At 38.7% G+C, this 12,116-nt stretch overlaps 2 long non-coding RNA genes across 2 annotated transcripts in view; one reads left to right on the top strand and one right to left on the bottom strand.

The window, feature by feature from the left end:
• The window catches only part of LOC144336355 (uncharacterized), a 41,937-nt gene that overhangs the window by 24,529 nt on the left and 5,292 nt on the right, over positions 1-12,116 (top strand). The window lies entirely within an intron of this gene.
• The window catches only part of LOC106994245 (uncharacterized), a 41,505-nt gene that overhangs the window by 28,912 nt on the left and 477 nt on the right, over positions 1-12,116 (bottom strand). The gene's annotated exons all lie outside the window — the stretch shown is intronic.

Raw genomic sequence — 12,116 nt, 5'->3', positions numbered from 1 at the left:
AGATACGATTTATAGTAGCAACAACTAAAAATATCTGGTAATTAAACAAGAATACATACAGCCCCCTTGAAAAACTTCCTGAGTGAATGAGAAATATTTCTTATTGTTATATGGGAAGATTTAATATCATAAAGACGTTAACCCTCTCTGCATATATCTAGTAGGTATAGTGTAATTCCATCAAAATTCTAGTCTGAAATTCATAATAAATTTGTTCTAAAAATGTATGTAATGTTGGACCAGTAGAGCATTTCAAAACTTAAACAAAAACTTCACAAAAGCCATGTGGTATAACATTGATTATTGATATATATCAAAATTAAGTTTTTTTAATTATACAGAAAGACACATAACATGGATAAAGTTAGAAACATATTTAAAAATAGGAACAGAGACTTATAATATTCAAACAGACAAGGGATTCCTATCTAGAATATAAATGAAGAGACCAGATCAAATAAGAAGTCAAATCAAACAAGGTAAAGAGAGCAACTTCATTTAGAGAAATGGGCAAAGTATATGAACAGGCAATTTACAAAGCAATGAACCCAAAAAATGAACAAATCATAAGTACCTCAGCTAATTAACATAACAATGAGATATAATTTTATGCCTATTTGGAGAACATTAGCAAGCTGAATAACTCCATGTGCTGGGGGATATGGGAAAACGTTCTGCTGATAAGAATAAGAACTTGGCACAGTCACTGGGAAGCACAATCTCTACTGCTCAGGCAAAGTAAGAATACCCGTGTTCTATAAACTGGCAAGACTGAAAGGAGGGTAAAGAAATGAGAGGAGCTGAGAAAAGAATGAGGTTTCTGGCGTAAGTGAGTAAGTAGGTAGATTCAGGTGACTATACCTAAGATAGAGAATGGAGGATGAGGAGGAGCTGGTTTGGGGATAAAGATGATGTTTTCTGTTTTGGACCTGTTAAGAATAATGCATTTATGGGACACAAATGGAAATAGTAGGTGCTCAATGAATATTAACGTCTTTCCCATCAAATAAGTTTCCCTTTTCTTCTGTGTTTAGGAAAGACAGAAGTTTAATTTTTAATTTTCTCCAGTTTAAATTCATAGGTTAGAGACCAACGTTTCTATTATTATTCCTTCTCAATAATAAAATAAAAAATATATAACACTGATTTTCAGATTATCAAAATTTTAAAGCTGTAATTAGTAACTAATGGAGTAGATAATCCTATTTTTTCCAGGTCACCTGATGTCAACATTCTTGGGAATTTTTTTTAAGTGAGATAAGGAATACTTAAGAGATATCATTTTAGACTGTAAAGCTCGTGTATTCTAGTGCCAGAAACCCAGAATTTAAATACCAGCTCTGCTAGCATGCTGTAAAATTTTGGGCAGGATACTTTCAACAAATGGGCTAATAATAATTACCTTTCATAAACGTTATTAGAATGAAATAAAATCATATAAAATGCCAGATATAGTAAATGTACCATAAAGGCTAGTTATTATCATAGGCCCTTACCTTTAATTATTACCTTATTTATTCTACATTTCACAAAGTAGTCTACACCAGCACTGTCTAATAGGAATACAGTGCAGGCCACATGTGTAATTTTAAATTTCTAGTAGCGATATTAAAAAAGTAAAAAGGAATAGGTCAAATTTATTTTAATGATATATTGAATTTAATCCAGTATATACAAAATATTATCTTGTTAACATGTAATCAATATAGTTACTAGTAAGATATTTTGCATTTTTTTCCATTTGGCTCTGGCTCATGTGCCACTGTGACCCAGCAGTCATATATCAGACTATTCTGTTTGGAATAGGTTTGGGATGAGGCAGAGAAGAAATATGTATAATTGCATACCCTTATGGCAACCACAAATTAGATAAGACAAGAACTAATGATGCTTGGAAGAAATGAAAATATATGAAATTATTACCTTTTTTCTGCCATATCTAATGGCAAATAGAAATTTTTTGGTGAAAAAATAGAAACAAATTTTTACTGGGCAACAACTATATGCTACATGCTATACATGTGAAGCCTGTATTTATGTTGAGGAACGAGGAAGCTGGAATCCTCAGACTCCAGTTACTGTCGCTGTAGTTAGGACTTCCCTGAGACTTAGAACTCTAAGTCCTAAAGAGCATCCCAGGGAATAGACAAGCATTGTGTCCAATTTATATTCTATCCATGCTCTTCAGTCAGGAATATTATAACTCCATGTTTTCTCACTCTCCAAGGGGATGATCCAGGCCCTCAAATTATGGGGAATAGGGAGAAGTAAGCATGGAGAATGTGTGTGGCCTTGAATGACGTGGGGATCAATTCATAAGCTCCATGTTTCATGCTCAGTGAGTGGGGTGGGACACAGGCTGGCAATCAGGAGGCTGGCCAATAGCAAAGAATTCCACATCACCAGACTCTGTCCTTCCCACTCCTGATACTTTTGACATCTCCAGGGCAGTAGGCAATTCAGCCCTGCCATGTGTATCTTAGGTCAAAGGAAAAAGCCACAGAGCTTCAATGTGTGATTCCCAGCCTGAAAGGAACTAAGTGTCTTCTGATACACAACACTTGAGTTTTTTTTTTTTTTTTTTTTTTTTTTTTTTTTTTAAATGAAGGCATTAAACTGACCTTCTTTTGAAATGGGCTAGACAGGGTAAACAAGGAGAGATCTTGTTTTTCCTTCGTCCTGGAAAAATAACGTTTCTCACTTTCCAGCTCAGTACAGTTGACTGAATTGGAAAGGAATCTATTTTCTCTGGAAAGATTTATTTGCCCAACAGTTGTGTTTTTGTATATATGTGTGTGTTGGCAAGATAGATTTTCCAGAACAAGGGTCGTCTTGTTCACGGTTTAAAGGGGCCTAAGAGTTGACTAGGGAATTTAATGCTAGAGAAGGCTTTTGCAGACTTCAGCGTTATGTACAAATTCAGAAGCATCCCAAGACTTGCCCTGGACAGGGAGGTAGTGGTGCTGAGGCAGTGACTGTGTGCTCTTTTCAGAGCAGAGAGAAACATCTCTATCTCTTCACCTTTCTGAATACAGTCTCAAGGCATGGGACCATCAGGATCTGTTAGGAAGCATCTGTGTTTCTATTTTTCATATATAAAAATTGTTTCCAAAAAAGTAAAATGATTTTTTAATAAAGCCATGTGGAAAAGCTGAGAGTAGAATTTTCTCCTCTCCCTACCACCAGATTTCTTTTCCCACCTGGGGACACATGTTTTGGGATCAAGCAAGAACAACATGTAAATCCCTTTGTGGCTGAATTAGAGAAAAGACTTACAGACATTGTTAGGAGTCCCTCTTTTCTGCCTCCTTTTTTCAGCTCCATAAAAGAGTAGCATCACACTGGAAATTTTAGAGCAAATATGTCCTACTTTATGGAAAATGGTTTTCATTACTTTTCATTTTCTCCCATTTCATGTCAAGCATTAATATAAATTAAAATGGTATGTTTTGGGATATTTTGGGATATTTTCTTGAGAACATTTCTTTGAAGATGAATTCAATGTACTCCTTGTCAATTATATATATATATATATATATATATATATATATAAACACCAAAAATAAAATATATCTGAAGATGAGTTTCTTTCCCCTAATTTTTTTGTTTCCAAGTCACTACTTGCTAAGCTCAACTGACAGCTTGGCTGGATTTTACACAAATGACTTTTCACTCAGCTGATCTTTGCCTTGCCAGGTGTGGCTGGCCAATGTAAAGGAAAGGAAAGGAAAGGAAAGGTGTTTTTCCTTTTAGCATGAGCATTAAAACTTTTACCACATTTTCCATTGCCCGGTGTCTGTTTTCAAGAAAGCACAGGCCAGCAGAAAACAGAGGAGTCTGAGATTTCTCCTTTGTAAATGTTGGATTCCAGCCTCTTAGTACATTTAATTTAGCAAAAATCTACATAATTAAATGAGAGGAAATATTTTTATTTGATGGCAAATGGCTTCCCTGAGGAGAAGCCATCCGATGGCACCCACTCTGAAGTGTTGCTGGAAGATCTCACTGCCCTCCTTCAGGACCGGGCTGTCCGCGTTCCCAGGGCTGGCAGGACTAGGGTTGAACAGCTTTCTACTTTGTAAGTGTACACTTTCATAAGGCATTTTTAACTTTTATAAACACATTTTTATTGTGTGTCAAAGTCCATGTATTTGGCAAAACTGGAAATTTCACTAATTCCTATTGTGTTCTTCCTTCCCCCAGTAGGAAGCTGGTTGGGACTGAATCTGGGCAGAATGGCTGGTGCACTTGCTTTGCAGTTACAAGTACAGCAGCACCAGAAGAATCAGCAGGTATCTCTGAAAGTTTCCAGGGCAGGGTGCGGGCATTTTCTTCTCAGTCTGTTCTCCAAATATCTACCCCAGGCCTGGTGTTAAACAAATATTAATTGGAAATGCTGGTCATGAGATCAAATGAATAGAGGAAAGAAAAATGGCAGCTTGTTGCACATTAGCAAAACATAAAACAGGGCAGACCTGGACCTAATTTTCAGTTACTGAAAATTGAAAATTATTCTCTCAGGGCTCCCAGACAAGTCAAGCTTTGAGGCTGTCTCTGCCATGGTCCCTTCTCTGAGTCACCTCCAGTGGTGCCACCTAAACTCTGCCCCTTTGTCCTTTGATCAGTGCTCTTTCTTTCCCACCCCCATAGTGCTGAGAGCTTTCCCAGGTAACTGCTTCTCTTGCCTCACTTTCTATCTCCTCACCTCCAGTCAGTGGCCTCAAGGGTTGGAGAAAATTAAAAACAGCTTTCACACCAAGAAGCCCACAATCTCTAGAATGGAATATTAGTTAAGGGTTAATGAATCCTGCACCCTGGGTTTCTGAACAAAGGACAAGAGGCAATTGCCTTGAGTTGTAAGAGAGAGAATTATAATGGGATGTTGAAACTTGCTATGTAACTGTCAAGGTTGGTTAATCTCAGAGATGCATTACTTATTCCAGTTGTGGACAATCTTAATGCCATCTAAGAAAACAGATTATCTAAGTAGCTGGCTTCAGAATTTCTCCTACCTTGATGAGCCAGCCTGATGCAAAGAGTTGAACAAAAAAGCCTAAGGAAAGTTATGGAAGGAAAAGATTGAACAAAGACAGAGTTGACTTGCTCTGCATAAAAAAAAGAAAGTATGCTATTTTTTACTAGTGAGAATCTGGGTAGAAGGGTGGGGAGATTGTTGAACCACGTGGTACAGGCCCCAATTGATGGGAAAAAAAATTACATAACGTCAATTTTAAATTGTTTTAATTTGTTGGAATTGGTATCATATAAACCCCTTTATTTATCCAAGTCTTCAGCAAAGGATCTAAAGTACATATAAATTACAAAACAGAACAGATAAAGACGTGTGTGTGTGTGTGTGTGTGTGTGTGTGTGTGTGTGTGTGTATAAATCAAGAGAAGGGATTGGATTTTTGACATCCAGATCCACATGTTAGAGAAAGCCCACAGTGGACAGTGTGGTGATGCACATATTTATACATAGATTTAATATTTCTGCAGAAAGAACTGGAACTTGACCGGCAGTATGGAAAAATACACCTTCCCTCTCCATCTAGAATCCAGCAGGAGAAAGGGGCGTAAGCATCCCTCAGGTGGGAATATGAGGCAATTCATTTGAAACTCAAAGGACAGATTTTGGTTTTCTCTGAGACTTTGGTTAAATTAAGAGGACACTGAGCAGAGAAGGGGAAGGTGCCTGGGCAGCCATTTATCTGATTCGGTTTGAATCTAGTATTATTCTTGGGAAGAGAGGCTATACCAATAGAATTATTAAACTTCTGTCCAGCACTTTGACTATATTAAAAGAGAAGTTGGCTTTCTTTCACAAAAATTTATGAATCACAGACATATGGAATCACCCAAAAACGTTGATGTTAGGAACCTACATTTGGCAAGGGTCATAGAGCTATGAATTCAGCTTCTGGAACCAACTGCATGAACTTGACCCCTCTTACTTGTGTGTGGGGTCAAGTTCCTTAACCTCTCTATGTCCCAGTTTCTTCTTCTGTAAAATGGGAATAATCATAATTTCTAGCTCACAACGTCCTTGAAAAGATTAAGTGAGTAAGTGTGCAGAAAGCATTTAGAATAGTTCTAGCACATTCAGAATCTGAATTATTACTCTCTTACCTTCCTACAAGAATCTGGGAAGGGGCCTATGTGCTAAGAAATGTAAACACATTATCTCAATCCCCCCAACAATTAATTTTCCTAACAGTGGGGGCATTATTAATCCTATTTTTTTTAACGAAGACCTGAGACCAAGGAAGATAAGAAACTTGCCTAAGGTCACACAACTGGCTAGAAGCAGATGCCTTTGTAGGTCACTGGTTATGTAATTTACCCAATAAAATTAGACTTACTGATTAAAGCCCACACAGGGAATAGTGCAATATCTTTTACAGTATTTAAATAGAAAAGGAAAACCAAACAGGAAATGGCTATGCTAAGTGCATTAGCTCAGCGACATACCATTTTAAATGGGAAAGTGTGAAATGAAATGAAACGGTCACAGTTAATCTCTGAGCAGAAAGTCCACAGAGTAAGTAGTATAATCGAGCTGGCACATCGAGGAAGCCTGCATATCTCTCAATTTGTGGTCTGTTACTGCTTGAACGTTTCAAAACAATATTAAGGTTGGTTGTAGCCAACATCTCAAATATTAAATATATTTATATTAGTTGAGAGACACAACTTTTCTCCTTAAAGCTATGTTTAAAGCAAAAGGTCCTTTTTTTTTTCTCTTAAGCAGTTTGAGCAAGCCTGGTTTACTGGAAGTCAGCTTTGATGTCCCCCTTGTGGTTTGAAGACTGCTGTTGGTAACAGTCCTAGGGGTGGGTGGGGATGTGGGAGAGAATGTTCTTCATTGAGTATCTCCTGTTGTCACCACCGTGCTAGACATTTGGCATCTGTCCTCTTTCCCCATCCCTACAGCCAGCTTCTGCTGACGTGGTTTAGCACACAGCCCTGTTCCAGGTGCATAGGACGTCTTGCTGCTGAGCAAGTGTAGAAAACAGTACATGATTAGCACTGAAGGCACAGTTAGAACATGATCAGGCCCAAATCTTTTCCTCTCTTGTTTTTCTCTGGAAGAGTAGGGAGCCAGACTACTTAGCCTAGAGCTTCCCAGCTTGTGTTCCCCACAGGGATGAGTTACAGATGTATGGAGAGAAAAATGTCTCTTGCCCCTCAGGGTGGCTGGGCCAGGCTTGGAACCACCCAATCCCCAAGGACCAATGACCTCCGTCTATTACTCCAGTGTGCCTTACAGATACACCATGTGGGTCCTGTGAGTGCACACACTGCAAGGGGAAATGGCATCTTTTGGATTTGACATCCTCTCTGTGGGCACAGCAGGAAAAGCCAGAACCTGGAGTCAGGAGCTGTATCCCAAACCCATCCCTTACACCTGTGTGTCTTTGAGCAAATCATCCAAACTTTCACAGCTTCTGCTTCCTTGAGGATTTTTCGTCTTCTTCTCCTTTTTTGTTTTGTTTTGTTTGGTTTTACACTGGCTTATTTAGGGTTAGGCAAAAGCTGTGATTTGAGGTTTCCAGGTCCTTTCTGACTTTGGCCAGAGCAGCTCCCTTTGATTTCTTTTACATACTGGGGTAGCTGAGGGGCCTCCCCTGGAGAAGGGATTCCACAGCTGTACTACTGCTGGGCTAGCAACATCCATGCCCCCTTTCTATGCTCACCTCCTCTGAGTCTATGAAAAACTATTTCCTATCACTCTGTTAAAAGTAAGTACATCAATGCACTTTAGGCCAAAACTTTTTCGTCCTTAAAACAGATTGTTTTTCTAATCTGGTAACTTGATCATTTGGTTTTCTGAGAAAGTAGAGCCTCTAGGTGAGGTAAAGGCTTTGACGATGTGAGTGTAAAGTCACCCAGTGGACAATCAATACCTTCACTCCTCCTGGAAGATGGTGAATGTCTTTTGGGAGCATAGAATGCCATCAATTTTATCTTCAGGTGGCTTGTTTCTCCCCCTTCCTGTTAAATATTATGTGTTTGTGAGCTGATTTTAGAAAAATACAATCTGCAGGATTTGTGCTGTTCATTTCTTAACTCAACAAATAATTGCTAATGGTGACCATTCACTGCTTGCCCAGCAGTCTATGTTTGACTTGTTGTGGATCAGGTGATCTCTACTGACTCTTGCTAACACTCCCTTTCACTCTGCATAGTGGGAACCTTCTCTCTGCTCCTCCTCCAGCTGCGTTAGTGGAGATTCGCAAATGATTCCTCTTATTCAAAACAGAGAACTAGGTTAAAACAACCTCCCAGAATCTCTGTTTCTGAACCTTAAGTTGGTTAGTAGTAAATAAAGGAGGTTGGGCCCTGAATGAATTACAGAATTCAGAATCAAACCCTCTAGCTCAGCCCTGATTCGATCTTGGATATTAATTTGTAGAAGATTCTGAATTCATGCTTTATCCTCTGCTTTTGTGTAACTGTGGCTTATAAAAATTTGATATTCTACATTAAGATTTTTGTCATTGGCATGCATCTTGACCGCTGCAGAATGCTGCTTGCTGGGTCAGAGATCAGTCTTTGAGGCAAGATTTAACCTGATGAATGAAGATAACTTTTAGGTACAAGGCTCCTCCTTCATCATTCACAAGCAGGATTTATTCACTCGTTTCCACACACTGGCTTCTGTCACCATCCAGAGAACTGGAAAGAAGGGTCTTGTTTATATAAGGTGGTTGTAAAATGAATCCACCCCTACAGGCCTTCTCCTTTGCCACAGGAAGGACTCCCAGACACGCTCTGCACCCTATAAACACACCCTTTCATCCACACTTGGCACGCCTTCTCCATTTAAAGCCTGTGAGCTCCCTTACTCTATTCTGACCTGGTAAGGCTTCTTTCTTCATTTAAAAACTTGATGTGGTTTCTGGAGTCATCTCTCTCTTAATCTCCAACCAGAACATGGTAAGGTCCCATTTAAACACAGTCTCTTCCAAAACCTTCACTGACCCCTGCGTAGAAATACACTCTCCTTCCTGTTAGTGCCTATGCTATTTATCCATAACCTCTCTCCTTGCATGTATCACTTTTTACCGGGGAATACAGTAATTTTTTTAGTGCATGTAGCACTCCCATTATTACTATAAACTGCTGAAGGGCAGGAGCTCTGCATCTCCATCAGGACTGGGACTAGTGTGAGGCCACTGAGGTGTTTACCTCAGATACAGAATTTGAAAGGGCCCCCCCAACAAAAGTCAAAATAAATAATACTTTAATGTGACACTCTAAAAAATGAGTGCAAAATCTGTGATGAACAATATATCAACATTATGAATAAAGACAGGATCCGTATTTTTCCTTCTACTTTCCCTTTTCCTTTCAATTTTCTCCTTTTGCCTCAGGCACTAGTATGGTCTGGCATAGCACTGTTACTGATTCTGTCTTTACTACACTTTTTTTGCATTACTTTTGATTTCTTAAAATATTGCATTAAGGTGTTATTTATCTTGATTCCTGTTTGTGTGTGTGTGTCCCCTTAAATGATGCCCCTGGGATGAGTGTCCCACTTGCCTTACACTGGGCCTGGCTCTGATCACTATGGCTACCAGCACAGATCTTTGCCTGTCAATATGCATTCAATCAGTATTTGATGAATGAATGAATACAAGCAGAGATAATTTCAGGTGCTTTTTTCTTTTCTTTTTTTCTAAAAGCAAAAGAACATCTAACCCACAACCCGGCATCTACCAGAACAGAGACAGGCAACAGTGAGAAAAGTTATAGTGGTCTCAGGTGGCTGTCTGGGGTCCCAGTCAGCACTGCTTCTGCCAATTAAAATCATTTGTCCTGGGCTTCTTTCACTGTCCCAGAGCACCCTCTCCAGTCTTGCTTGATTTCATAAGCAAACAGTTCTCAAGGAGTTAAACAGCCACGGAGGTACAGAATTATCTTTCACCTTCTTCTAATGAGTTGTAAGTCACAAACAACAAAAATAGCCTCTTGAGAAGCCCGAATATTGAAAGCAGTGTCTACTGATGCGTTTCTGCAGAGAGAGGAAGAAGACAAATGGCTGGAAGACCAAGAGGGATGAGATCTACCTCTGCCAGTTCCAGTACCCAACGTAACAGAAAGTAAATTTTCATCTCTATGCAACAGCACAGACACGTAGGAGGGATTCCTAACTCTCACAGGAAAAAGAAACAGGTCATGAAGGTGTTGAGTCTGAGACTCACACATACCCTGAAGATTGTAGTTGATTTCTCAGTGTATTCATCACCATTTATCTTTAAAAGACAAGCACGACCATTTGTGAAATCTTCTCACAAAATCATCTCTAGAAAGTTGAGCCTGTAATAACAAAATTATTTCTATGCCTTGGTAGAGGGCCCACGAAAATAGTATTTTTGATTTAGTTACAGGAATTCTCTTCAGCAAACAATACTGCTAAAGTGTTTTCTCTGGGTTCTGTCCACCTAATAGTTACTGTTTCTAAGTGGGGAAAATGGATTTTGTTCTGTTACAGTTACTATGATTTATACTTTTTTTTTCCTGTTATCAAATGATTGTTAACCTTATCTATCTTCACTCTTTTTAACCTCAAATAGTCTGACCGTTCAAAAGTTAATCTAAATTACTTTAAAAAAGAATCTAAATAATCTACTCCCAAATCCTAAGGAAAGAAAATGAAGAAAGAAAATGATTCTTAAGAGACTACTTCCTTGTGCCTCTGACAGTCTTCAAATCACTTTCCATTTAGTTTGTTTGCGGTTTCATTGCGAAGTGACTGAAACTTCATTTCCGTTATATTCTGGAAATTTGGGGATCTGAGATCTAGCAATGTACTCATTTTAAGAAATTACCTTACAGGAAAAATGTTGAACATTCCCTGGAGTGTTCCTAAACCAGCCTTGCTAAGGTGTGGGATTTGGACTCCACATTAGTGAGGGCCTGCTGTGTGCTCATCACCATGCCTGGCAGCTTCTGCTGTCATCTCATTTCACCCTTTGAAAAGTCTAGAAGGAGAGCAGGGATTGTCAGGCCCATTGTGAAGAAATAAAACGCAAGCCTCAAAGAAACTGTAATGTGCCTAGGATCATAAGACCAGTAAGCGGGGTGAGGCCAAGACTTGGCCTGGATCTCTTACCTCCACTCCTTATTGCTTGTCACATTGGGTACAATGTCTGGGTATTTTCCCAGCCTGCCATTGATCTTAGAAGGAAAATTCTGCACTGCTGCTGCTCCAAGAGATACAGAGGATGCATTGATCCAACCCAATGTGTTATGTGGTTGATTTCTAAGGTGAAGTGAAATCAGTTCCAAAAAGATTTGAAGGATTCTTTCAAACCATTTGAAGAGATAAACACTGTCCATCCAGTGTTAAGACACTATGTGTACCTTCCCTGGAATTCCATATTTATTAGAGACACTATTGCTGTCTCAGAAAAGTCCCCCTAATTTCCAAAGTGGCTCACCAAGAGCAGGTTCCAGATCATCTTGAAAAAAATGGTAAGGTGATTGGGTATAAGAAAGAGGACAATTTTATATCATGAAAAGGAAAATGCACCAATGTTTATATGTCTGAATCCAACGGTATGTTGTGCACAGTTGTGTGTGTGTTGGGGTTGGAAGAATATGTGTCATGGAAATTGAATGATGCTGGGAAATACATCCTAATTACTCAAGACCATATGTTTTTCATAAACAAACAAACAAGTAGTCATCGATTCAACTACAATAGATAAAATCACTCAAATTAAAAACAATACAAGGAAGTCAAGTAGAACAGCACAGTACAGTAGTTAAGCATGAAGTAGTTAAGCTTGAAGCCAGTTGCCTGAGTTTATAAACCAATCTGCTAATTACTAGTTGTGTGACATTTGATAGGTCAGTCACTTAAAAACAAAATAAAACAAACACTGTGTGTTCAATATTCCCCTCTATAAAATGGACACAATAATAATAAGTATGCATATGGATGTTGCAAAGGTTAGATGAGAAAGTGCAAATGAAATGTCTGATACTTCATAGAAGTATGTTATAAAAGAGAAAAATGTATGTACCATTTTTGAGCTCCTTCTAATAGAATAATATATTTCTCAGGTTCAAGAAGTTGGGAAAGAGTTAATCACAACAGAATTGTCA

The sequence above is a fragment of the Macaca mulatta genome, chromosome 17, assembly GCF_049350105.2.
Source record: "Macaca mulatta isolate MMU2019108-1 chromosome 17, T2T-MMU8v2.0, whole genome shotgun sequence".
Lineage (NCBI taxonomy): Eukaryota > Metazoa > Chordata > Mammalia > Primates > Cercopithecidae > Macaca > Macaca mulatta.
Note: the sequence above shows the minus strand (reverse complement) of the source record. Positions and strands in the feature narration are given on the sequence as shown.